At 41.9% G+C, this 27832-nt stretch overlaps 1 long non-coding RNA gene across 2 annotated transcripts; it reads right to left on the bottom strand.

Annotated features, from left to right (window-relative positions):
- LOC127002876 (uncharacterized) lies at window positions 1–27444 on the bottom strand. 2 transcript variants are annotated; one of them, XR_007756634.1, is made up of 6 exons: window positions 27230–27429; window positions 19594–19704; window positions 13213–13398; window positions 2420–2541; window positions 2120–2186; window positions 1–1330 (listed from the first exon to the last, which is right to left on the bottom strand). It is a non-coding gene; the product is annotated as an uncharacterized LOC127002876 (long non-coding RNA). The 2 variants fall into 2 exon arrangements; XR_007756633.1 differs by having other exon boundaries at window positions 2–1330; window positions 2120–2541; window positions 27230–27444.
- Between the last annotated feature and the right edge of the window lie 388 nt (window positions 27445–27832).

Genomic DNA, 27832 nt, shown 5'->3' with positions numbered 1-27832 from the left:
TCTTGCATTGGCTCATGCTGCCCTCCCGGAACTCGTTCTTGATTCGCTTGGACGGCTTCCTCTAGAGTCCGGGTTGATGGGTGGTCCTCAGGACAGCATGTGGGTAGTTTTAAGCCACTCGGCGGTGACTGAAAAATCAGAGTGGTAGCGTGGGGATTCGAACCCGCGTCGTCCATCACACGGTGAATGTGGGCCCAGTACGCTACCAGTTCAGCCACCGCCTACCCTAATAAAGTAGTAGTAGTAGTAGTAGTAGTAGTAACACCTTAAAATGCATAACTTCTAACCTTGGCCATGAAAATCTCAATAGCAATTCAACTTTTTACCAGAAAGTATTATACAGCAGGTTTGAAGGATAGACAATACCCTTCGTGTCCACCCAGTCATTATCGTACTCGGAGCATAGTATTACCGGTTTCCAACGCCTAGATCCATGAAAGCGGCAAACCTATCATTAACTCTAAACTTTTAACTAAAAACAAAACTTTTATCCACACATTCCTCTCACTTAACTGAACCACCCTCATTCTTAGCTTGCAGTTATTGGTTTTCATTTTACTCTTCCATATACCTGTCTTTGCAAATTAAGCTTAAGAGTTACGATCATTCCTGCTTTTAGTTTGTACAGCAGCTCGGTGTTTGCCTTTTCCAGTCTTCCAGCTGCTCCTTTGCTCCCAGGATAGACTATATCCACACCCACTCCAAAACTGTACCTCTAGCATTTGAGCACTTCTACTGTTATATCAATACCAGTGGCTTTTATTTTTAGATTGTCCTGCCTCCTCTATCACAAGCTTCTATGGATGTGAGTGCCCTACATTGATCCTCACTCTGATAATATATCTTCCATTCTTCCCATTGATTCAAAATGCTGCTTCCATACCTTTGTCTTGTCACTTAAATGAAAATATTTTAACTTTGATTTACTTTCAACTGATAAAAGTTGGCTGAACATCAATTAATATGGATGGCTCAAGCCATAATACAAGGCCATCCAACAGTTTGGGTACAGTGAACAAAGATTAATGGTATTCCTTTATTTGAAGCTCGTTAATACAATAGCTCTGACATTGTGTACCAATCTGTTAATATATCTGCTTTAATGCTCTTGAACAGTGTGAAGCTGGCCATGTACTGTAAATGATGTCTGGGAAAATTTACTGTAAAAGTGTAATTCTAGTGAGATGGAACAGTACAGGCTGTGCAGGCATGTACAGAGTTGATATTATATTTAATCTTTGCAGAATGTGATGAGGCGTCCTTCTGGTGGTTAGTTGATGACTGACAGACTGCAAGGAGTCCATCAGTTGCTTGGGGAAATGGGCCACACCTGGAAAAAGATAAGTCTTTCCGTGCATTATTAAGTTCAATGGTAATACATATCTGTACTAGTCAGCTCCAAAGTAATGCCTTAAAGTATTAAAGCAAGGATTCATGGAGAATAAATAATTTTAGTCAGTTATTTACAGTAAATATAGTAGCAGGTTCCTGATGCCCCTCCTGTCCTGAGCAGCAGTGTTATGCAGTGAACACAACCGAATGTGATGTTTAACATGTGTTGTTATAATCCCTTGCAGGTGCCATGGTGGAAGGAGTGGGTAAAGGTGACCCAGAGGCTGCATCTCCAGGATCTGCCCTGCTGCTACACACTTCCTGATCTCTGCTGCATGGTTTCATGTGGTGCCTTGTTATGTGTGAGACTTATCGGCTGACTATTTGCTGGTAAATAAGCAGCTTGCATATTAAGAGTCAGAGACTCCACCACTTTGAATTTTTTTTTTTTTTTTTTTTAATAAATATTTTTTGCGTGGAAGCACTTCAGTTTGTCTACGGAGACTCTTGTAAGTATTGAATACACCATAAATAAAGCTTTGTAAAGTCAAAGTCAATTTCACTAACCTGGAGTTTCCACAACAAATGGAATGCCAATATTCAAACATCAGTGCCATCCATATCCAGGGTACACAGAGGTATCTAGGACTTAAATGTCACATGTGATGCTCCTGCTCCCTGTGTGACTATCCTTTTTCTCTTATTAGGCTAGCTGTATTTTAAACATGTAGGCTATATATATTTACACAAGAATCTGACTTGTCTTGACAGTTACTCTTTAACATACCTCTACAGCATGGTTTTCAGCATAGTAGACAAATCCTCACGGTCCAGTGTGATCATTTCACGACTTCCTGTCAAGATGGCAATATTTTATAAACTCAACTGATCACAATTCAGCAGTGAGTACAGTCAGATAGCAACCAGTCTACTCAAGAGTGTCTCCTTGTGTGCATGTGATGTGAAGACCTGAGCAAAATTCTGCCTGTTGGAATTCATGACAGTTTAGGACAGAATTTTGTACAGGCTTCTGCAACCCATTCACACTAGGAGTCCTGTAGAGTAGCTTCTGCCTGACTGTACCCACCCACTGTGATGTGAACAGTTCTTATACAACATTGCCCTCTTGAATGGTAGGTCATGTAGAGCAGAGGCCTGCTGTGAACTGATTGCACTTGTTTGGTGATGAGCAGCCTTGCTACACACTGCCTGGAAGAGAGGACTTGGTTTAGAAGCGCAAACAACTACACATACACTATAAAAAAAATAGTACGGATGGACTGCCTCGGAGCCCTAGATGATCAACAATCCTCTTGACTGACTGGGAGAAAATCTAAATATCTTTCTGCTTTTACACATACACTGTAAAAAAAATAGTACGGATGGACTGCCTCTGAGCCCTAGATGATCAACAATCCTCTTGACTGACTGGGAGAAAATCTAAATATCTTTCTGCTTTTACACATACACTGTAAAAAAAATAGTACGGATGGACTGCCTCTGAGCCCTAGATGATCAACAATCCTCTTGACTGACTGGGAGAAAATCTAAATATCTTTCTGCATTTGTTTCACTGTCTGGCTATGAACTGATCTGTCATTGCTCAGGTCCCACTACTCATCATAAACACAGGAAACCTTACTGGTATAAATATGGAATAACGTGGGAGATACAAGGCACATGCCACGGTAAGAGGACAAATATTTACAGGCAAATGATGAGCAACTCTACAGCTTGTGTTTCTCATCGAAGAGTCACTTGTACTGTTACTGTAGCACATGCCATGTAAGACTATCCGTTTGTATTTCTACACTACACTACCACCTCTATCTTGCATTAGCAGTCAATGGAATATAATTTGTTGACATGTGTGCTTAGTAGTTGGCAAATAAATCACTCAATACCCAACTTGATGCCTGTTGTTTTTCCTGCACCTCACACACACACACCTTTGTTGAGTCAGGTCATGTAGTGTGTGCTGAGGTCATGATCAACCTGGGAACTTGATTGCATGGTTTGGTTGCTTACAGACTTAACAGAGAAGATGCTTTTCTGCTATAAACCTCCCAACTTCCTGATCACAAACTTTTTTTTTGAGACAGCACAAGGGCACAAAAAAAGGAAACAGTGAAAAAAAGCCCGCTGCTCCTGTAAAGAATCCGAGGAGGCCGAAAGAGCAGTCAATTACGTGAGAAGAGGTGTCCTGATACCTTTGCTAGTTAAAAAAAAAAGGACAGCACAACAGATACTTATAAGAGAGGACTCAATATGAAAGTTGGGATGCTAAATGCCTTTACAGATAAGATATAACTCTGCTAGAAACCCCACAATTCTTAACCCAGTAGCAGCAAGGATCATGTTTCTTAATGGTCCCCCCAAGCGAGAAAAAATCACCCCTCACACAAACCATTTCATAATATATATCAAAGCATTTGTGATTAGATTATGTATCATCTATTTTTGGCGGTTTAAATCATGGCACAAATTTGGCCAGTCGCTGCTACCGGGTTAATCACACTTTGCTCATTGTCAGCTAAAAAGAGAGAACACGATAGATGCTTGTTAGTGTAGATTTGACCAGGATGGAGTACTGAGTGACTTTAAGGATAAGATATAGGGTCGTATTATAAAACATTTTGCCGCCCACAAACACATATTTGACAAGGCTTTCGTATGAGTTGTGGGCATTTCCAGGGGTAGTTTTATGACCCTGGTGGTAGTTTGACCTTTCTTCTGTACCATGAGCCTAAAGAAACACATATTTGACAAGGCTTTCGTATGAGTTGTGGGCATTTCCAGGGGTAGTTTTATGACTCCGGTGGTAGTTTGACCTTTCTTCTGTACCATGAGCCTAAAGAAACACATATTTGACAAGGCTTTCGTATGAGTTGTGGGCATTTCCAGGGATAGTTTTATGACCATGGTGGTAGTTTGACCTTTCTTCTGTACCATGAGCCTTAAGAAACACATATTTGACAAGGCTTTCGTATGAGTTGTGGGCATTTCCAGGGGTAGTTTTATGACCCTGGTGGTAGTTTGACCCTTCCTCTGTACCATAAACCTATAAAACCACTCATGAGAAACCGATTGACCCCCTCTTTGACCTTTAGAAATAGCTGTTGTGAGAAGTGAGAGTGTCTCATATCGACAATAATAAATACAAACCCTACAATTTCTTGACCACACTTTGCCACTGTCAGCAAATACAGAGACAAAACAACAGATACTACTTATTAGTGCAGATTTGGCAAAGTTGGGATGGTCAGTGACTTTACAAATATTACTATTGTTGGTATTACAAAACACTTTCGCTTCTTACACAAACTATTTCTAAAGGTCAAAGGTCAGGTTCTAGTGAGTGTTTCTTTAGGCTCATGGTACAGAAGAAGGGTCACACTACCACCAGAGTCATAAAAGTACTCCTGGGAATGCCAAAAACTCCTACGAAAGCCTTGTCAAATATCTGTTTCTTTAGGCTCATGGTACAGAAGAAGGGTCAAACTACCACCAGTCATAAAACTACTCCTGGAAATGCCAAAAACTCCAATGAAAGCCTTGTCAAATATGTGTTTCTTTAGGCTCATGGTACAGAAAAAGGGTCAAACTACCACCAGAGTCATAAAACTACTCCTGGAAATGCCAAAAACTCCTATGAAAGCTTTGTCAAATATGTGTTTCTTTAGGCTTATGGTACAGAAGAAGGGTCAAACTACCACCAGAGTCATAAAACTACTCCTGGAAATGCCAAAAACTCCTACGAAAGCCTTGTCAAATATGTGTTTCTTTAGGCTTATGGTACAGAAGAAGGGTCAAACTACCACCAGAGTCATAAAACTACTCCTGGAAATGCCAAAAACTCCTATGAAAGCCTTGTCAAATTGGGCAATGAAATGTTTAGTAATAAGAACCTAAGTTGGAAACACTACAATACTATGATCACACTTTCCCCAATGCCAGCTAAAAAGAGACAGCATGACATACTTATTAGTGGAGATTTGACTAGGCTGGGATGTTCAGTGGCTTTAGAAGATACTCCACGACTCCCTATTAGCAACTTGCACTTTGTCAGCTAAAAGGACACCTCATTAAATATTTACTAGAAGATTAAATTTAACTATAGACAAAAGATGGGCTGTGAACATGATCTCTCCCTAAACTTGAGTAAAATGACATCAAACAGCCACCACAATGCTGCACCTCTGCCTTAGTGAATGTTGAGTCTACATCTACACATGCAACGCACAAACAACCATGAAACTGTAGATGGATGTTTGGCAAAAGATGTGATTTCTTGTTCTGTAATAGTAGAATAATAGAAGCAAACAGATTAGACAACAATCTGATAACAAACCTCCAGAGCAAGAAACAGTATAGAGCAGGTATGAAGAATTTGGTCACCCCATTCTGAACGACCTTTCTTATTAGTAAAGGAGTAGCATTGTACAGCCTGAACAAAGATATGGCATGAAACTGCAACAAAGGGCTGAGGAAACATTGAAAAGGTAACATCCAGAGACAATAAACTAACAGAATAAACTTGAATAATTATGTTAGGATGCTGTCCAACTCAAGAAAGGAAAATAAGGATGTCAAAAGAAAAAAAGAATAATTTTGAGAGGTAAGTAAAGAGGAAGGTGACTGTATAATGGAGTATCACAAGAAGGAAGTCTCATTTCCTAAGATGGCTACAAGAAACAGTTTGGCCAGGAAGGTTGGTTGGCCTCAGAGAAGGCATATGACAGGAAGGGTTTATAGGATGTTTTAAGGGTATATGTTGTTGGGGGGCATTTGATAGAGGGGATCAGATTCTTCTCTAAGGATGTGAGTGCCTCTGTATGCGTGAATGGTAAGTTGAGTGAGAGTTTTGGTGTTGGTGTGGGTGTGAGACAGGGGTGTGTGACGTCACCATGACTTTTTAGTGTGTACATGGACGGCTGTATGAGAGAAATAAAAGCCAGAGTGGGGGAGCTTGGTCCAAGGCTGAAAGTGAGAGGTACGGAGGAGTCATTGGTGGTGGGCCTGTCTGCAGATGATACAGTATTCATCATCATCATCATCATCATCATTTCGTTTAACGTCCGTTTTCACTCGCTCGTAAATTGAGCCATATTCAGTGTTTGCCGCAAGATTTTCCGGGTGCATGCCCTTGCAAACCCAACCACCTATTTTAAGTGGTGGCCGTAGCCTTTGCCTGAATGAAACAGGCAAACCCTACAAGGCAGCAGGGGGCTGTGAGGTTTACCACCTGCTATTTCACCCATAGCTGGGACTGGATGGCCACTGACTCTGATAAACATAAGTTCATGTGCCCTTAGAATGGTCTTGTTTTTAATCCACCTGGGCATGCAGCACACCCTCCTCACTGGTCCAAAACAAAACCAGTGGGGTCGCCGGTTTAGCCACTGACTACCCGACCATGCGGCTGGTTGTACTGGGTTACATGTTACCAGTAGCAGAGCACTACCTTAACTGCCCTGACCAGACAAAATGATACAGTATTGTTGACAGAGAATGAGGGGATGCTGCAGAGGATGGTGGATGAGTTTGAAAAGGTTTTTAACCCTTTCCTTGCTAAGCGCTCGCAATGAAACTATCCCTCCAGGTGCGCTCGAGCATCCCAGCGGGGAAGGGGATCTCTTTTTAATCGCTGTATCTCAAAAACTATTCATCACAGCAACAGAACAAAAACACCATTGGAAAGAGGACACCAAGATCTATAAGATTCGGTTATGTAAGCCTCTCCTGCGAATGTACAGGCACATTCAGGGGGTGTTTTTTGCTGTGAGTGCGATTGGCGCTCGCAGCGAGCATTTAGCACCACCAGCATGTGACGCTAGTGCTCGCTCTTTTAACCTCTGTATCTCAAAAACTATTCATCACAGGTAAGAAACAAAAACACCACTGGAAAGAGGAAACCAAGATATATAAGATTCGGTAATGTAAGCATTCATTCATTCATTTCATCAACGCCTGCTCCTAGGAGCTCCCACCAGGGGATGGCCACGGCAGAAGAGCTTCCAACTTTCTCTATCCAGACACTCCCTCCTTGCCTGCTCAAAGTTTCTCAAAGATCTTTCCCCCCTCTCCCTAACATACTCTTGCACCCTATCCCTCCATTTCACTGGAGGTCATCCTCTAGCATTCCCTCCCTCTATCTCACTCACATATACCCTTCTGGTCATCTTACTCTCCTCCATTCGCTCCATGTGGCCAAACCACTTTAAAGTCTGTCGCTTCACTTCTTCCACCACTCCACAGTTCTTCCCTTCACCCCTTTGACACATTCCAAAACGCTCGTACACACTTCCATTACTCATTCCATCCATTCTACTCACACCACAAGCACTCCTCAAATAACTCATTTCCACTGCCTGCACTCTAGACCTCTGACTTTCATTCCAGGCCCACATTTCACTTGCATATGTGAGGGTTGGTACTATTATTGTATTTCTCAAATCCCTCTTTACCTCCATGCTCACACTTCTGCCATTCATGATTCATTCCAAAGACCCTACCACCCTTCTTCCTTGCAATGCCCTTTTCTCTTATCTCTCCCTCCATACCACCATGCCTACACATAACTGATCCAAGGTACTTAAACTCATTGACCTCCTCCATTTCTTCATCATGCAAAATTATTTTGCATTCTTTTTCACATTCAATTCCCACTCTTTATGGACATACAAAATCTACAACCTCACTTCAACTTTGCTCACAAACCATCACTTTACTTTTGTTGACATTTACTTTCAGCTTTCTCCTATTACAGACACCATCAAAAACACTGACCAAATTTTGTAGGTCACTTTCATTTTCTGCAATGAGCACCGTGTCATTTTGACCAAATAGCTGTAAATTTTGCAGTTGGCAATGCTGCCCTGCCAGCACCCCATCATCAAGAGATCCACAGTCTACTCAGTAGTTGCCTTACGGCTGTCCGTCGCACACGTATTAATGTACGTCTTCACAGGCAACACCCCCTGAACGTGCTTGTGCGTTCGCAGGAGAGGCTTTGCGCAGTGGCAGTATCGTAACAAATGAGGTTCATCTGAGGTGCGTTTTGCTGCCTATGCGTAGAGCTCCCTTGTTTAGGGTATTGGGAAAGGAGCAATATGGCTGCCCTCTGACTAGGAAGGTAGCCTACCCCATCCTCACCTTCACGTGGTGCGCACCGTTACTATACCCTGCGGGGCAGAACCAACGGGGAGGGGGGCAGTGACCATCAGCTGCTTTGTTTTAATCCTTTTAGCCTTGACAAGGAGCAAGTCTCCATAACACTACATTGGTCTGGCCACCCATTGGTGGCCTCTAATACTTTTATCGAGTTTTTAGAGGCAGGAGCGATGGCCAGAGGGCGGCAGAAGAGAAAGGAATGTATGAGACTGGTGTCTATTAGTGTGAATGGTTTAGGTGGTGAGGAAAAGAGGAGAGTGATGATTGAAAATTTTGTAAATGGTAGAGTGGATGTGTTGGGAGTGAGTGAAACACATATTCGAGGAACTGGTGTGAATGATGGTAGAGAGGGTACGTGGGAGGGTGTGCCTGGGGGGGTTGTATGGACGGGGATAGATGAGAAGTACGTATAGAGGCAGGAGTAAGGAAGGATGTGCTATTGTGATGTCTGAAAGAGTGTGGAATGGTGTGACTGATTATGGTTGGAAGGGATCAAGAATTGTGTGGGTGAAAGGAAAAGTAGGTTTAGAAAAGTATGCATGGGTGTGTATTTATGCACCAGTAAATGTGAAAAGTAAAAAAGGACTGAGAGAAAGGGAAGCTTTTTGGGAGGAAGTGAATGCATGTTTGAAGAGTTTCGAGAAAGAAAGGAAACTTATTATGATGGGAGATATGAATGCTTAAGTGGGTGATGAATGTGTGATGGATGTGGTGGGAAAATGGGGGATACCTGGGAAGAATGGAAATGGAGAGTGCCTGGTGGATGTCTGTGCTGAGGGGGGAATGTTCCTAGCGAACACCTTCTTTCAGCACAAGAATATCCACCGATACACATGGAGGAGGGGAGAAGACAATGAGCAAAAAGGATTGATTGATTGTGTGGCAGTAGATGAAAGGCTTAGAAAAGAAATTTGTGACGCGAAGGTAGTAAGAGGAATGTTCGATGGATCTGACCATCTTGCAGTGCTGGCAAAGTTAAAGATGAAAGAAAAGTGGGTGTTTGAAAAGAAAGGTGAAGTAAAAAAGGAAATACTGAAGATAGAAAAGTTACAGGAAAAAGAAATAAGAGATGAGTATAACTGTGAAATGGCAGAGGCCATAAGTGAAAAATGGGAAAGTGTAAAAGATAAAACAAATATTGAAAAAGGTTTTGGAACATTTAAAGAAACAATGGTAACTACAACAAAAAAAGTGTTAGGGATGAAAGTGGTGAGAGATGGAAAAAGAAAAGGAAATTCATGGTGGACAGAAGAGATAAGGAGGATAGTAAAAGAGAAAAGGGAACTTTGTAACCCTTTCATTGCTAAGCGCTCGCAATGAGACTATCCCCTCAGGCGCGCTCGGGCACCCCAGCGGGGGAAGGGGGTCTCTTTTAACCGCTATATCTCAAAAAATATTCATCACAATTACAAAACAAAAACACCATTGAAAAGAGGAGGCCAAGATCTATAAGATTCGATTATGTAAGGCTCTCCTGCGACCGTACAGGCACGTTCAGGGGGTGTTTTTTGTTGTGAGTGTGACTGGCACTCGCAGCAAGCTTTTAGCACCACCAGCAAGTGACGCTAGTGCTCGCTCTTTTAACCTCTGTATCTCAAAAACTATTCATCACAGCTAAAAAACAAAAACACCATTGGAAAGAGGAGGCCAAGATCTATACAATTCAGTAATGTAAGCCTCTCCTGCAAAAGTACAGGCACGTTCAGGGGGTGTTGCCTGTGAAGACGTACATTTATACGTGCGCGACGGTCAGCTGCAAGGCAACTACTGTAAATCTCTTGATGATGGGGTGCTGGCAGGGCAGTATTGCTAACTGCAAAATTTACAACTATTTGGTCAAAATATCAGTCATGTGATAGGTGAAGCTATGCAAAAATGTTGCTATATTGGTCAACAATTAACATCCATCAGTTGCTTGTCCATAGATTTTGCCGCGCTGTGCTGACATGATTTTCCACCAAATTTAGAGAAGAGCCCACTCAATTGGCAATCCTGTGTTGTGAGAATTAGTGTTGGAACACTCTCATACGCAGGAGATTTGAATGTGGCTGGAGCTCGCAGCGAGCGTTTAGCGCCACCAGCAGATACGCCTAATGCCCGCTGCAAGCATTTAGCAATGAAAGGGTTAAGAAAACTCAAGAAAGAAATGTGGCTGAACAAGTAAAAAAGGAAAGGAAAAAGAAATATAGAGAATGCAAAATGAAATTAAAACAAGCAATAAAAGAAAGTAAGAATAGAATTGATGAAGACTTTGGAAAAAGACTAAGTGAAAATCATATTGGAAAGAGGTAAAAAATGAAAGAAATGCAGAAACTATCTCATCAAGTAAAATAAATGAGGTTATGGATGAGAATGGAAAGATGTTGAAAGACGGGGAAGCTGTGAAAGAGAGATGGAGAGAATATTTCAAAAACTTAACGAATTTTGAGGATGGACGTCCAGCAGCTGTAACAGCAGCAGTTTTGAGTAGAGGTAGAGGAGGAGTATATAAAGAAAGAAGTATAACATATGAAGAAGTAAATCAGGTAATAAAAAAAAAAAAAAAATGGAAAGGCAGCAGGAATTGATGGAATCACAGCAGAAATGTTGAAGTGTGGAGGAGATGAAGTCGTGAAATGGATGGTCAAGATATGTGAAGTAGCATGGGGGGGGCAGCAAACTGGACGAAAGCCATCATTGTCCCAGTTTACAAGGGGAAGGGCAGGAGAGGGGAATGTGGGAGCTAAAGAGGTATAAGTCTCTTGAGTATACCCGGAAAGGTATATGGAAAAGTCATAATAGAGAGGGTGCAAAGACTTACAGAAGAGAAAATCAATGAAGAACAAGGAGGCTTCAGGAAGGGAAGGGGATGTGTGGATCAGATATTTGCCTTCAGGATGGTAGTAGAAAAAATATTAGCAAAAGGAATGAAACTATACGCTGCTCTCATGGATTTGGATAAAGCTTATGACAGAGTCGATTGGATTGCATTGTGGGATGTTTTAAAGATTTATGGTGTGGGAGGAAAACTGCTTAGTGCAATAAAGTCTTTCTATGAGGATGCATCTGCATGTGTCAAAATTACTGGAGAAACAAGTGAACATTTTGAGATGAAAGTGGGCTTAAGACAAGGGTGCGTCATGTCACCATGGTTATTCAATATTTATATGGATGGTGTCATTAGAGAAATGAAGGGCAAAGTTGGGGAAGTTGGAGTAAGACTGTTCGATGAGGGAAGGAAGTGGGTACTGAATTCGATACTGTTTGCTGATGACACGGTGCTCATTGCAGAAAATGAAAGTGACCTACAAAATTTGGTCAGTGTTTTTGATGGTGTCTGTAATAGGAGAAAGCTGAAAGTAAATGTCAACAAAAGTAAAGTGATGGTTTGTGAGCGAAGTAGAAGTGAGGTTATAGATTTTGTATGCCCATATAGAGTGGGAATTGAATGTGAAAAAGAAGGCAAAATAATCTTGAATGGTGAAGAAATGGAGAAGGTCAATAAGTTTAAGTACCTTGGATCAGTTATGTATAAGCATGGTGGTATGGAGGGAGAGATAAGAGAAAAGGGCATTGCAAGGAAGAAGGGTGATGGGGTCTTTGGGACGAGTCATGGAGGTAAAGAGGGATTTGAGAAATACAATAATAGTACCAACCCTCACATATGCAAGTGAAACGTGGGCCTGGAATGAAAGCCAGAGGTCTAGAGTGCAGGCAGTGGAAATGAGTTATTTGAGGAGTGCTTGTGGTGTGACTAGAATGGATGGAATGAGTAATGGAAGTGTGTACGAGCATTTTGGAATGTGTCAAAGGGTGAAGGGAAGAAGTGTGGAGTGGTGGAAGAAGTGAAGCGACAGACTTTAAAGTGGTTTGGCCACATGGAGCGAATGGAGGAGAGTAAGATGACCAGAAGGGTGTATGTGAGTGAGATAGAGGGAGGGAATGCTAGGGGATGACCTCCAGTGAAATGGAGGGATAGGGTGCAAGAGTATGTTAGGGAGAGGGGGGAAAGATCTTTGAGAAACTTTGAGCAGGCAAGGAGGGAGTGTCTGGATAGAGAAAGTTGGAAGCTCTTCTGCCGTGGCCATCCCCTGGTGGGAGCTCCTAGGAACAGGCGTTGATGAAATGATGAATGATGATGATGAACTACATGAATCAACTATGAATATCAGTTTCCCCTCATACATGGTAACAGTGATTTACACTAAGGCATGAGCGTAGTGACATTCATCATGTAAAGAAATAACGGAACTGTAAGCATTTGAAACTCTTGGGTGGGAGAGTCGTTCATCTGCATGCCGAGCGGCAGGAAATCCTGCCAGCAAGTTATTTTCAGTTATATCTCCGATAAGAAACAAATTGCTGATAATTTCTTAATACAGTTTTATGAAGACATCACTGTAGAGTTAAAAAATAATGGCTACTACTTTGGGAAAAATGGTGAACATAGTTCTACACGCCTTCATTTGTTGTGTGGTCGAGACATGCTTCACACGCCTGTATCAAGCATGTAACTGACACAGCCTCATGAATCAGGGCAACATGCAGACAGGTGACTGACAAGATGAAACCTGCAGCTATCTGCCAGAGAGGTGTTCAGTGTACTAGCACTGAATACCACGTGTCCTGACAGGAATACAGGCAGTGGCAGGATATCCTGCCAGTCATTATTAATGGGTTAACCCATTAATAATGACAACCTCCTCAAGTCGTCCATGAAAAAAATACCTCAAGAATTCGGTGCCTTGCCTCCCACGGTGGTGTTTAGTATTCCTCCTGCCCCACCGACGAAGATGAAAGGTGTGGTCAGGGTCTGCCAGGGAGTGTTATCTACGTCTGAGGGCAGCAGGTGGAGAGGCAGGTGTCACTGCTGTGAGTCTTGCCTTCACATCAAACTCCCACCAGGACTGCATGCTGTGAGGGAAGGTTTGCTCTTGTAATAAATGATGGTAGTAGTACAGCTTGAGAATCCTTTATCCGAAGTTCCAAAATCAGAAAACCACCAAAATCCGAAAGTTTTAAGTTCCGCAGGTTTTGGGTTGGGATTGGGCAGGAACACAGTCCACGACCTGGCAACTCCGGGGCCGGATTCACAAAGCGTTTAGTGCGTAGTTTTGGGCCTCAACAATGAGGTGCAATTCACAAAGCTTCACAGTAGCAACTACAAGTTATTAGCCGCCTTAACGGGTGGATTCACTAAACATAGATGACGTCTCAAGGCGCGCTAGCTACTACACGTTGTCCACCGAGCTACTCCACGCATTCACGAAGCTCTCGTCGCACCGTGTGACACTAAGACCCACTTTCACAGTCATTTTGTTTGTTTTGATCATTACCAATGGCAGCGATCGCCACTATAGTATTTCCACGTAAAACTGGCCAATGGGGTAGTGGCGGCTGCGGGGTTAGCCTAGCCCCGCACCTTGGCACACACTCTCAACACCTCCCGCTTCCTCTGCATCCACCACTACCCCATAGGCCAGTTTCACATGGAAAACTATAGCATCGATCGCCGCCATTGGTAACGATCAAAACAAACAAAGTGACTGTGAAAGCAGCCCTAAATTTGTTGTCCAATAACTACTGCCTCAGAGGTGTAGCAAATGGTAACAATATTATCATGTTTAGCTACATATAAATGCTTCTAAATTGTGTTTTTCAACCTGAAATATAACTTTGCGAGTAAGAGAAGTCAATTTCTTTATAAAATGTTAGGATATTCATTATTTGAGAGGCATGAGAAGTGTGAGTGGTATGATACGTATTCCCAGTGGTGGGCACCGCTAACCGAAAAGTTAGCTTTGCTAACTTGTAATCCACTGACTAAAAAGTTAGCTTTGCTTACGCTAAACCGTTAAACTGATAAATAAATTAGTGGAAACTAACACTAACCGCTAACTGCTAAATTTTTTAAATGGATTTAGCTTTGGTTTAGTATTTGGCTCTAAAACCATTAAAAACAGCCCTAGTGACCTGAAATTTCACTATGTGTAGCTTAGACAATAAATTTCCCTAATAATTATTGTCCAATTACCCTTTCAACACTAGGACACGTATACTGCGTCCTTGCGTGCCCCGTACCATATCCGAGAACACGCATACTGCGTCCTGGCTCGCTTTAGCCAATATATGAGTTATTTTGTCTATATTTATGCTTACATCTCAAAATTATCAATTAATTTATGTTTCTTTATGTGCACCATTTAATTCTGCATGTTTTCATATATAATACATGATGATTGTGTTGAGTTTATGGCTGAAAACTTGTTATATTCAATAGCGACATTTTAAATTTGGCGCGTGCGGCGATCCCGGATACAGCACGGCGTATTGAGTTTCTTTATAAGCACCATTTAATTCTGCATGTTTTCATATATAATACATGATGATTATGTCGAGTTTACGGCTGAAAACTTGTTATATTTAATAGCAACATTTGAAATTTGGCGTGCGCGGCGATCCCGGATATGGCGCAGGGCGCTGTTTTGGCCCGGCCATAGTGAAGAGGTTAAAGGCGTAATATTCTGAAAAGTTAAAGCCCTGGAATTATTGCGCCATGTGGCTCAACTGGTGCTGTGTGCCCACAACAGACAAGAACAAACCTCTATGAATTTTTTAGTGGACTTAACCCTTTCCTTGCGCGCGGGATGGGACGCGACTATCCCCTCAGGAGCAGTCAGGCAGCCCAATGGGGGGTCTCTTTTAATCTCTGTATCTCAAGAACTATTTGTTTCAGCTAAAAACCAAAAACACCATTGGAAAGAGGAGGTCCAGATTTATAGGAGTCGGTTATGTATGCCTCTCTTGCGAATGTACATGCACGTTCAGGGAGTGTTGAATGTTAACACTTACGTCGGTGTGTGCGGGATGATCAGCCATATTGAGGGAACTGCGGACATCTCACCTTCAGATTCTGGCAAGGGAGTATTGCCAACTGCAATATTTACAACTACAGTCGTCCCTCAAATAGTACGGGGGTTAGGGACTCAGGACCCCCGTACTATTCAAAAATCCGTATAATATTAGTGCCCCCACTAGAAACACTCCTGGGCTGCATTTGAGAGAGGGAATTGGGACTCTCGGTACGTCCCGGGTGCTCTCAAACGCGTGACACGGCAGCACGAGTTGCCAACTCGGCACGTCCGCTCCGCTCCCGACTTTGAGAGGTGGAACGCCTCTGTGCTGTGATGATGTCATCAGCAAATATGGCGGCACAAACAAACACATAAGTGCTTCCATTGCATCAGGAAGATCAGCGTACCCCATTTTGCTGCAAGTTAGACGCCGTTACCATAGCAACGACGAGGCGTAGTAAAAGGACAGCCTTTATCTCCACTCTTGCAGCACTTTTGGAGCACTGGCAGTTACTGTGGCAAGAATTTCTTTTACACTATGATGGATACAGCGAACACTGCTCTCATTCACGTGGTATGCTCTCCCTACCGCAATGTAACTCATCCCAAAACGTAACTTCTTCTAAATCTGAAGTCTTCTGCAAGGTGAAAACCTTTCTCGAATGTTTTGCGGTGCTTTCAGCAGGTGTTTTGGTAGAACAGTGTTGCCACTCATGTCATGGCTACTTGGTGCGACGAGCGGGAAATTTGAAAATCCTAAAAAATTCTTACATGACAATCCATATAAAACCAAAACTGTACTATTGGAAACCATACTATTTGAGGGACGACTGTATTTAGTCAAAGAATCCTGTATTTGGTCAAAGAATCAGTCAGGTGACAGGTGAAGCTATGCAAAAATGCCGCTACATTGGGCAAGGACATCCACCAGTTACTCGTCCGTAGATTTGCCGCGCTGGGCTGATATGACTTTCCACCAAATTTAGTGAAGAAATCACTCAATTGGCAATCCTGTGTTGTGAGAATTAGTGTTGGAACACTCTCATACACGGGAGATTTGAGTGCGGGTGGAGCTCACAGCGAGCGTTTAGCACCACCAGCAAATACGCCTATCGCTCGCTGTGAGCATTTAGCAATGAAAGGGTGAAGGGGAGAGTCCACTGTGAAAATATGAAAATAATTTTTAAAAAATACGAAATTGAGTTATACAGTCTATGGCAACACCCTATCTTTGGCTTTCGAATGGTAGATTTTTTTTCAGTCAGACATAATTTTAAATGCCAATAGCGAGGAGATTTAAATGGCTACTGCATGGGTGTGGCACGCTGACTGCGGCACATTAGCTGGCATGCCAGAGTATGAAATAAATGTTGGAAAATCAAACATGCAGCAATCTTCAGGGTGAAGTTTATAAACCATGTAACAGTTTTGGAACACAATTATGGATGTGAGAAGTGCAACCTGCTCACAAAAATGTTAAGAACAAAGAACACATAGAAAAAGGATTAGAAAGGAGAGAAAAGAGAAGAATTACAGCGAAGAAGACAATAAAGAAGAAGAGGAAGACAGACAAAGGAATTCCAAGCGATAGCTATGCACCTGGAGAGTACTGACGGAGCCTTGCAACAATGAGGGGCGTGGCGCGCCTGAACACCCTCGCCTTTGACCAGTTAATACCTTCATAAAGGGGGACAAGGTGCACTTACTGATATGTGATTACTGATCCCATAAAATTCATATGAAAATGGCGTTGACAATATAGTACCTTCACTGGGCCCAAGAACTTTAGCAAAACTTTAGTCACGTTTTTCTCAAAACTAGTACAAAATGAACATAAAATTACTTTTTGTTTTTATTTTCCACACGATTTTCGTGAAACTTTGGGATATACAACATCATATATTGTACTAAAGTTCTACCGGATGTTTTTTTTTAAACGGCTTAGTTTCAATATGTGGGAAAATATCCCAAAACAATTTTCAAATTTTTACAAACATTTTTACAGATTAACAAAAAAAGTTTTCATAAAAACATCTTGACAAATTGTTAGAATAACAATGATTTATCAAATGTGCATGTCACAAGAAATTCAGTAAAAAATGGCTGAGAAAGATTAATTCAAAATTTTCATAAAAACAACAAAGAATAATTTTCTTAAATTTTCATTTCATCTGATCAGCTTGAAATTTTCATATGATAACAAAGGTACTAATATATACAACATATTAATTATTCATGACCACAGATGCAATTTTAATCCACGGCAAACTTTCCCCTTAAGTATATTCATAGATAACAAGATCTTGAAAAGTAGAGTTACCTTGACGTAAATGTGAAGCAAACGACGAAATGTTCCCAGTTACGATTTAGTACAGTTTACCTTAAAAAATTAAAACCTTTAATTTTAACACAAACACCTTTATCACTTAGATATAAAAAGCAGGAATAAAGTAAATATGGTCTTAGAAACGTTATAAACAGCCATTGTGTCTTATGATGGAAAAAGGAAGAAAATGGGAAAAGATAACGTGTTGTTTTGAAGCCGCAGCTGAAGGCGGCTGACGCTGCTGACGGTTCTGAAAACACACTTGTGATTCGCTGCGAGTCTGATGACATCATCGACAGCGCCCCCCCCCCCAATGAGCAGCCTCTATGCCTTAGCGTGCCTCTAACTACAATGTAAGGTTTGCTCCATGAATCTTAAGTTAATGTTGATCGCTAAATCAATAGTGTGAAGCTTTTAGCGTGGGCCGTTAGTGAGTATCTCTGTGTAGCCAACCCCTGGTGTGCTGCTGTGTGCTAGTTTGTTGGCAACAGTCATCACAGCAACACCTTCGCTTGTTACTCTTTGTGATTAGCGCGTGTTGTGTGCTCTGTGGTGTAAAGATATTGTTGAAAATGTCAGAAGGGACTGCAGATACCCCTGTGGGTAATAGCAAAACAAAAAGAGAAAACATTTATGTTTATCTATAATAAAATAAAATAAAATAAAATAAAAATAATATTCCGAAATCCAAAAAATCAGTCCCAGGAATTTCGGATGAGGGATTCTCAACTAGTAGTAGTATCAGTAGTAGTAGTAGTAGTAGTAGTAGTAGTAGTAGTATAGTGTTAGTATCAGTAGTAATAGCAGTGGCTGTAGAAGCAGTTGTAGCTTCCTCAAGGATGCACAAGGATACACAATGATACAAGGAAGCTACAAGAGGCCAGACAGCTCCTGATGACGGGTTGTTCACCAAGTTCCCTTCCCATCCATAAAGACATCTAACCTACATATAAAGCTTTCAATTATGTTTGCCTCACCTGCATACCTGATCAGGTTGTTCCCCTCATCCACCACCCTGTTTGTAAGCCAGTTCTCGACAATTTTCATTATGAATTTGAATTTATTCAACGTACACCAATGCTGGGTCTTCTGAAGTCAGTTTTCAAAATATATCATTATTTCATCTGAATTGCCTCTAGCAATCCCCTTAACCCATTTAAAAATATCAGTTGAATCATCTTGCAGTCCATGTTATTTCAAAGAAAAAGGAATGCAAATTAAAAATACATAATATATACTGCTCTTAAAAACTACGACTGCATATTGTATGGGAAGGCTGACTTGTATTAATGGTGGGTGTAGTGGTGGTAATGCTAGGAACACTGCCAGACAACTGCTCCTCTTTGCCCGGCCCTTCCCTCAACAATACTGACTCCTAGCAACAAGGCCTTCCTAGTCAGGTCTTTCTTTATTGGTAATTTCTTGGACCACTAACTAAGGCAAGGCCCAGGAAAGTCTGCAACTCCTGGCAAGCTCATGCTCCATCCTAGGATTTAGCCACCTGGAATTTTACCCCCAATGTTATTTTTAATTTTATATAAATAAAATTCAATCTTCATGTCTAACAAACAGAACAAAGCAATAAAACTATATGAGGCTGCTTAGCAAAAAATACAAGAGGCAGTGCCATAGTCGAACCATTTCAAATAATCTGTTTGGGTGTTCAATTCCGTGGGTCCTTTCCTCCCCTCTGCTCTGCCACACAGTCCCAACGCCTATCTTCTCATATGTTACCTATATGTAACATATGAGAGGGAAAAACAGGTGTTGGGACTGTGTGGCCAAGCAGAGGGGAGGAAAGGACCCACGGAATTGAACACCCAAACAATCTAATTGAAATGGTTTGACTAGAGTGAAAGTCATGCATAGAGAATCTCTTCTCTTCTTTTGTCATAAAATAACAAAAATGAATAAATAAATATACATTACATCCATAATGATGGACTGTAGCATGCTGAGGCCCTACTCTGCTGAGATTCCCGCATGGTGGTCAGCGTGCCTCCCTGGATCCTTGGGCCTTCCTCCACATCCATGATGGACCTGTCAACAAAAAAGGTAAATTTCCAGAACGTCACCTGTGGGACACTGTTGGACTAAACTATTTTTTGGGTAGTTTTCGGTGTGCTATGAAATATAATTTGCTAGCTGTTTTGGTCGCAAATCACTGTCACTAATAAAATGAGACTTTTCAATGCTTGTTGTGCATCCGCCGCCACAGCCGCAAAATAGCTCACAGAGAGGTTCAACTCGCTTACTGTTTCTATATTTCACTCGCCACTCACAAAGATCACAAGTGGACAAACTAGAACAAAACCAGGCAAATACAAATACAGCAGTGTGTTGCATGGACACAAAATACATCATATAACATCAAGATGGTCTTTGCTGTGATGAGTGACAATCTGGAATAATACTGGGATCTCATTATGTTAAGGCAAATCAGAGTGACAGTGCATGAGAACAGTAGTGACCTGGTCTGCCTTCTTGAAATGGGTGTAATTCTATTGTTTTACCAAGGACTGGATAGGTGTAGAAAATGAAAGTGACTTACAAAATTTGGTCAGTGTTTTTGATGGTGTCTGTAATAGGAGAAAGCTGAAAGTAAATGTCAACAAAAGTAAAGTGATGGTTTGTGAGAGGAGTAGAAGTGAGGTTGTAGATTTTGTATGCCCTTATAGAGTGGGAATTGAATGTGAAAAAGAATGCAAAATAATTTTGCATGGTGAATAAATGGAGGAGGACAATGAGTTTAAGTACCTTGGATCAGTTATGTGTAAGCATGGTGTACAGAGGGGGAGATAAGAGAAAAGGCATTGCAAGGAAGAAGGGTGGTAGGGTCTTTGGGACGAATCATAAATGGCAGAAGTGTGAGCATGGAGGTAAGGAGGGATTTAAGAAATACAATACAAATGTTGTATGTCCTAAAGTTTCACGAAAATCGTGCGGAAAATAAAAACAAAAAACAATTTTGTTCATTTTGTACTAGTTTTGAGAAAAACATGACTAAAGTTCTTCGGCCCAGTGAAGGTACTATATTGTCAATGCCATTTTCATATGAATTTTATGGGATCAGTAATCACATATCAGTAAGTGCATAAAAGGATCAGGCACCTTGTCCCCCCTTATGAAGGTATTAATCGCTCAAAGGCGAGGGTGTTTGGGCGCGCTAAACCCCTCATTGCTGCAAAGTTCGGTATTATTCTAGTGTTTGCCCATACTCACCCCTCGTAACCAAAATTGGCTAGGGGGTCATTGAAACTTCGGGGAATGCGGTGGTAAACATGAAATGCATCGCAAATGCATAGTTTCTGAGTTATGGGGGGGTTGAAAAATACCCTAGATGTAAGGAAATTCCTTACAATTACTTAGTTGTAGGGAAATTTCATATATTGTTGTTGTTTTTTACAACGAACGGAAACCATGCAATTTCACTCACTCTCCATACCAAAGGGGGTTCGAGGGGGGCAAAGCCCCCCGTTACAATATTAAAATCATAACAAAGCATCTAAACGGAAAGTAATTTACGTCATAGGAATCTTGCAACCGTCATATACGACTATGTATTCACTTACTGGTGGCACGTACAAATGCGTGAAGCAGGTTTGGTATCACGTATGAACGCATGAAGCAGGTTCGGACGCAGGTTACTTGTGTTCAATGTCCCTCAGTTAGCTGTTAGGTCGTAAAGTTCGGTTGGGGTACTTTAAGAGGGGGGGTCCAGTGGGGGAGCGCAGCCCCCCTTGGTTAGCAGGGGGGTCGAGGGGGGCAAAGCCCCCCGTTGCAGGTCGTAAAGTTCGGTTGGAGCAGTTTAAATATGCTGCCCCACCCAAATACCCCGACTTCCCGCGGGTCCCCCAAGATCGTTGGGAAGGGGGATTAATTCGGCTTCTTCTTTACCTTTAAGTACTTTGTTTTTTTAACTATGATATATGGAGGCGTATTATTGTATTCTGGAGGCGCGAAGTCAATATCAACAATCACCTTGTATACTGGGAATACGAACCCGTGAAGCAGATTCAAAATGCGGTCAGTAAGGATTCACGTGTTCCAACAGCTCGGGCAGGAGGTTCGAGAGCCTTCACTTGCTCTAGAACCCGCAGTACTGTTTAAGGCGCGGCGTTGGACAGATCATGGCTAGCCGGTGGCTTTGCTTGTGTCAGATACACTGTGCTTGGTGCCACAGACTCAACTTGGAGGACAGAAACCTTGCGATGAGGTTACAACCCACTAGAGAGAGAGGGCGTGAGTATGGTGTAGGCGGTTTTGTGAGCGCAGATGGTGAGATGAGCATCGTTTGGTGGGTTCACTACGCTTCTCTCCCAAAACAAGCTTGGGGATCCAGTGAGTGTGTGGTTTCCGTATGGGAAACACTAAATTCGTCACAAACGCTTATTTTAGTGGTGGTGGGAAGAAAAATCCCTAAATGTAGGGAATTTCCCTAGATCTAGGGAATTTTTATCCCCCCACACACTACAAAAATACGCGATTGTGACGGATTTCATGTCCCCCACCCAAAACCCCGTGTTCCCACCAGGTCCCCAGGCTTGTATGGGGGGAGGGTATGGGAGGTATGGGCAAACACTAGAATTTTACCCAAGGTTCCGTCAGTCGTTTCCCGGTCAAGGATGATGAGGAGGGTGGCATTGCCTGCGACGAGTGTGGTCAGTGGTGTCATGGGTCGCAGGTGTGTACTGGACTTCCCTCTGATTTTTTTAAGCAGGTACTGCAGCACCAGGGTAAGGGAGTAAAGTTTGTTTGCACCAGATGCAGACTGCTTCCTCCTGCGGCTTCAGGTAGTGGGAAGGAGAATCAGGGTGAGCTCGGGTCACTTAGGGAGTGCGTGACCCAGATGTTTAACACTATCGCTGGTCTCGGCAACACAGTGAGATCTAATGATCTAAGATTCAATAATATGGTAAATGATGGTGTCTTTTCAAGAGATAGTGGCAGGGTTGCGGGCCCTGATATTCGGACCATTATTAAAGAAGTTCGTGAGTTGAGCGAGAGGGAAAAGAGGAAGGCAGTATCATCATCAAAGGGCTTGCATTTGGGGAAAATTTTCAGGACAAATTTAATCCACTTGTTTCCTATTTATGGCTGGAGCGACTTGAACCAATCACACTTGTAGATATTGTGCCTATCTCTGCTTCCTTGGTGAGAGCCAAGATATCAAACGTCAGGGTGAGGCAAGAGTTACTGTCTAGGTGCAGTAAACTTTCTGGGAGTCAGTTTTCCAACATTTTCATCTCTAGGGACCTCACCTACAATCAGCGGGAAGAGCTGCGGAAAAAACGGGCTTCTGCCCAGGCCACGAGGAACTTCCAGCCTGTTAGTTCTTCACACATCTCTAACAAAAGCTTAGCCTCTGTTGTTTTGCCCAGTCATGAGTCCCCTCATACTCCTCCCACGTCTCACTTAGTTGCGTCCTCTGCCTCTAACCTTGAAGTATATTCAAAAGATGGGAACCCTCAAAAAAAACTCACATAGAACTTTCTTCTTGGCAAAATCTGAGTAATTCTTCTGTAGATAACCTCTTCATTACCTTTGTTCTTTTGAATCTCAACTGTTTAATCAATAAAGTTAACTTTTTGGCAGAGTTCGTTTCTAGTCACAGTATTGGGGTATGTTGCGTTTGTGAAACTTGGCTAACTTGCAATGTTTCTGATCCAGTTATCAGTATATCGGGTTATAAATTTTTCTGAAATGACTCTCCCTTAAATCTAAGAATTCACGGTGTTGGGATTTACATTCGAGATGATATTAAAGTGGGGAAAACCTTTTTCAGATCATCCGAATACGGTTGGGGTATTTTTGCCTGATTTTGGCGTTACTATATTAGTAGTTTACAGGCCCCCAAGTAATTCTTTGGAAGATAATATTGCTCTTGTTTCATACCTGGAATCTTTCTGCGTTGGTAAAGAATTAATACTGGTTGGTGACTTTAATCTCCCTACTGTTGTCTGGTCCACTGAGGTTCCTTATTGCACTTCCTCTATTGATATTAGATTTCTAGATTTGTTTTCATCTTTGGGTCTCATGCAGTGGGTTACGCAAAGTACCTATGTCCGGTCTAATAATATACTTGACTTGGTCTTTACATCTGAAGATGATAGAATTTCCCATGTCGATATAATAGACCCCTTTCCAGGTTGTGACCATTTTCCAGTTTTGTTTGAGTATCTATTTAGTTCTAATCCAAACAATAATAATGTACATAACAACTTTGACTTTTATAATGGCAACTACACCTTGTTAAACCATCACATTTTGAATTTTGATTGGGATAATGAATTCCTTGGCTTAGATATTGAACAATCATATTTAAGATTTAAAAGTTTAATGCTTAATGCCATTCAGCTATTTATTCCAATTAAGAAGGCAACAAGAATCAGGAAACCTCCTTGGGCAAAATCTATACCTCCTTTAAAACAGCATAAACGACAAGTATGGTTGGAGTATAAGGATGCTCGGACAAAGTTTGGCAGATCTTCCCCAATAGCCTTGAGGTTGTGGCATTCTTTTAAGACAATATCTGTTCAATATAAAGATGCTGTCCATCAATCTGTAATTAAATATGAAAGATCTTTAGTTTCTCCCGAAAATCCTGATGTTAAACGTTTTCACTCCTATCTTCGTAGCAAGAAGGTTCAGCGTCCTACTATTGGACCGCTGTATGGCGATAATGGCTGGTGCGCTGACACAACTGGCATGGCAGATCTTTTTGTTGATGCATTCTCTGGTGTATTTTCTTCTGATGACTTATTGAATCCTTATCCTGCTCAGCATTGTGACAATTCATTTATATTTAATATATTTAGTTTTGATATTTTTAAAATTGAGATTATCCTTTCTAAGCTGAAATCTTCTGCTTGTTGTGGCCCTGATGGTATACCTTCAGTATTTTTAAAGAGATGTGCCCCCTCCATTAGTTATCCTTTGCTCTTGTTGTTCAGAAAATCTCTTTTATCAATGCAAGTCCCATCTGACTGGAAAGATGCTAATGTTATGCCACTGTTCAAAGGTGGAATCCATTCTGATCCCCTCAACTATATATAGACCAATCAGTTTGACATCAGTGTGCTGTAAATCTTTTGAAAGAATAATTGTGTCTCAACTTACTTCTTATTTGGAAGATAATAACTTACTTTCACAGCATCAGTATGGTTTTAGATCGGGTAGATCAGTTTTCGAGCAACTGTTGTTTACTTATGACTATGTGACTCATTTCTATGATAGTGGTATGTCAGTGGATGTGATATTTTTTGATTTCAAGAAAGCTTTTGATGTTGTTAATCATAGATTATTACTCACAATGCTGTCTAGTATTGGGATTGGGGGGTGTTTGGTGGGATGGCTGAAAGACTGTTTGAGTGGGAGAAAGATGCAAGTAGTTGTCCATGGAAGTAAGAGTTATAGAACATAAGAACATAAGAACGCAGGAGTCTGCAAGAGGGAGGTAAGCCTGTGAGAGGGCAGCTCTTTGACCCTCCTAAGCTAAACCCCTAACCCCTACCTATGTCCATGTCATTTAATTTCTATTTTATTTTTTTTTTGTTGTGATGACACTCACCACTCACCACAGCCTATTCAGTTTAAACCCGTTACTTCGTGTCCTACGGTTCTCTTACCAACAAAAAAACCTGAATGTCTCCCCTATTAAAACCCTTCATTTATAAACCTCGAACATGTCTCATGTCTCCACGCACTCCTCTAGCCTTTAGTTTAACTGTTTAACTGTTTTTTCCTCGTGTAGGATTCTTTCTCAGCCCCTGAATCATCTCTCATATCCTCCTCCCATTCGTCCATTCTATAGTAGGGTGACCAGAACTGAACCGCATAGTCAAGATGAGATGAACTAATACTAAATATAATTTGAGGAGAAGACTGGGCTTCTGTTGCTTACGCCTGCTTAAAATCCCCAGCCCTATTTAGCTCGATTTTCTAGCTTGTGCATTTGTGCCCTTGGAGGACGAGACTGAGTACTAGACCCCCCCTCCTCCTTTTGAACCCCTACTAAATATGAGTCATTTACCTGTGTCTAAGTCGATATGATATATAATAAATAAAAAAAAAATAACTAATCAACCTTAGAGGGACCCCACCAGAGCGGATGTAAGCAGTGGTGTTCCCCAAGGGTCTGTAATTGTCCCCTTTTTCTCATTTACATTAATCATGTTGTTTCAGAACTAAATTGTAAGTTTTGTTTATTTGCTGATGATCTTAAATTATACCTAGCTACTGAAATTTCTAAGTCTAACCAATTAATTTCTCACAGTATTTTGCAGACATCAACACTCTTTACAACACAAGCAGCTCTTGGGGTTTATCTTTCTCAGGTGACAAATGTGCCAGAATGAACTTTTGTAGGAATTTCCTTTATGCTCCTGCTCCTTTACCATATTTTATTGGAAACCAACCCATACAAGATGGAGATAACTTTAAGGATCTTGGGGTCAGGGTGGATTCCTCCCTAAAGTTTCATTTACATGTGAGAGAAATCACTGGCAAGGCTGGAGGCATTGGTTACAGTATTCTAAAGGGATCTCCTGATTTCATGAAGACAGTTTTTATCTCGCATATTCGCCCTATCTTGGACTTTGCCTCTGTGGTTTGGTTCACTGGTTATACAGGAGACACTAGGCTTTTAGAAAATGTTCAGAGGAGGTGGACCAAGAAAATTACCGGTTTCCATGATCTGCCATACAGTGAACGTCTCGCTAGATTGAGTCTTTATTCCATTAAAGGAAGATTAATTAGAGCTGATCTTATTATGGTGTTCAACATCCTGAAAGGGTTTTGTCCGAGTCTAGGTCACCTCTTTGTTAGAAATTTCAACAGAGACATGAGAGGCCACTCCTTTAAGCTTTCTGTTCCTCGTTACAATACTGATGTTCGATCTCCTTTCCTCTCTGTGCGGGTCATTAGCATTTGGAATAATTTACCAGAATCAGTTGTTGTGGTGAATTCTGTTAATGCTTTCAAACGGCATCTCCACACTTCTCTCGGTCAAATTTTGTATGATTTTGATTGACTTTGGGTTGCTGAGTATCTCTTTAACTTGTAAACTTGTGTCCTGTGCTGTGCTGTGTCTCCACTCGGGATTGCCAACCTGACTATATTGTCTTGGCACTTGCTCAAGAGTATTGTGGCAGTTGTTTGTGTGGTCTTGGTGATGCCACAATAGCCAACCAGCAGAACATCTAAAGGACAATCTACTTGCTGTCTTGGTTGGAGGCGTCACCTGATTCTAGATAGGGTTCTCCCCATCTAGGTAAGAGTACTCTCCAAGTGCATACACTAGAATAATACCACAGCTACAGACGCAACAGCTTTGGCAAATGCATCTGCCATAAAATCTGGGTCATCCGTGAGGTTTCCATTTAGGGTGAAGAGCAGACGGGGCACGGCTTAAACTCTTGCCTCCATTCACCGCTTAGCACACTACGTCACACTAATCACTCCACCTCAACAGTAAAGTAGGTTCCATGTGTGTACTTATCTGGTAATTGATCCACTAAGTTACGCTACCATTAAGAGATATCGGGAAAAATAATATTCGCCTTACTTTGCACGAGACTTGATCTTAAGCGGCGGTGTTGATCTTGATCCTGATGTCACAGGCGGCTTGGGATTTCTCCCCTGCCAGCAGCCCTTTGTATCGGCAGCTCCCAAGGAGACTATAGAACGTATATAGTCTCTTTGGCAGCTCCTGTGACAGCAAACAAAACATACAGAAAGTAGGTGTTCAGCTACTCGGGGCAAGATGTCAGCGCCTACATCGTGCACGCCACATGCTCTCCAGGAACTCTTTCACTGCCTCAATCACTCGTCCACTCGTCTCTCCACTCAAGCTGCTCCCACACTAGGACTTTTCAAGCGCGTCATCACGCTACTCGATCGCCTCAATTCCCATATATGGTAAAATGGGCGGAGCTACGCGGGACTCACCGAGAACCTAGCCGAGGGGCATTTGGCGGGACTGGCGAGTCCCGCGCTCAGTTGTTTCCATACAGTGAAGATGGCCTAGAGGAGTTTACAATCTATACGGCATAACCTCAGAGGGCCAACGGTCCGCTCACAAGGGGATACGAGAGAAACACTGCATGTTAATAGCCTAGATTGCCCTAGAACTTACAATTTACACGACATGACCTTGGAGGACCTACGG

The sequence above is a fragment of the Eriocheir sinensis genome, chromosome 24 (genome assembly GCF_024679095.1).
Source record: "Eriocheir sinensis breed Jianghai 21 chromosome 24, ASM2467909v1, whole genome shotgun sequence".
Lineage (NCBI taxonomy): Eukaryota > Metazoa > Arthropoda > Malacostraca > Decapoda > Varunidae > Eriocheir > Eriocheir sinensis.
Note: the sequence above shows the minus strand (reverse complement) of the source record. Positions and strands in the feature narration are given on the sequence as shown.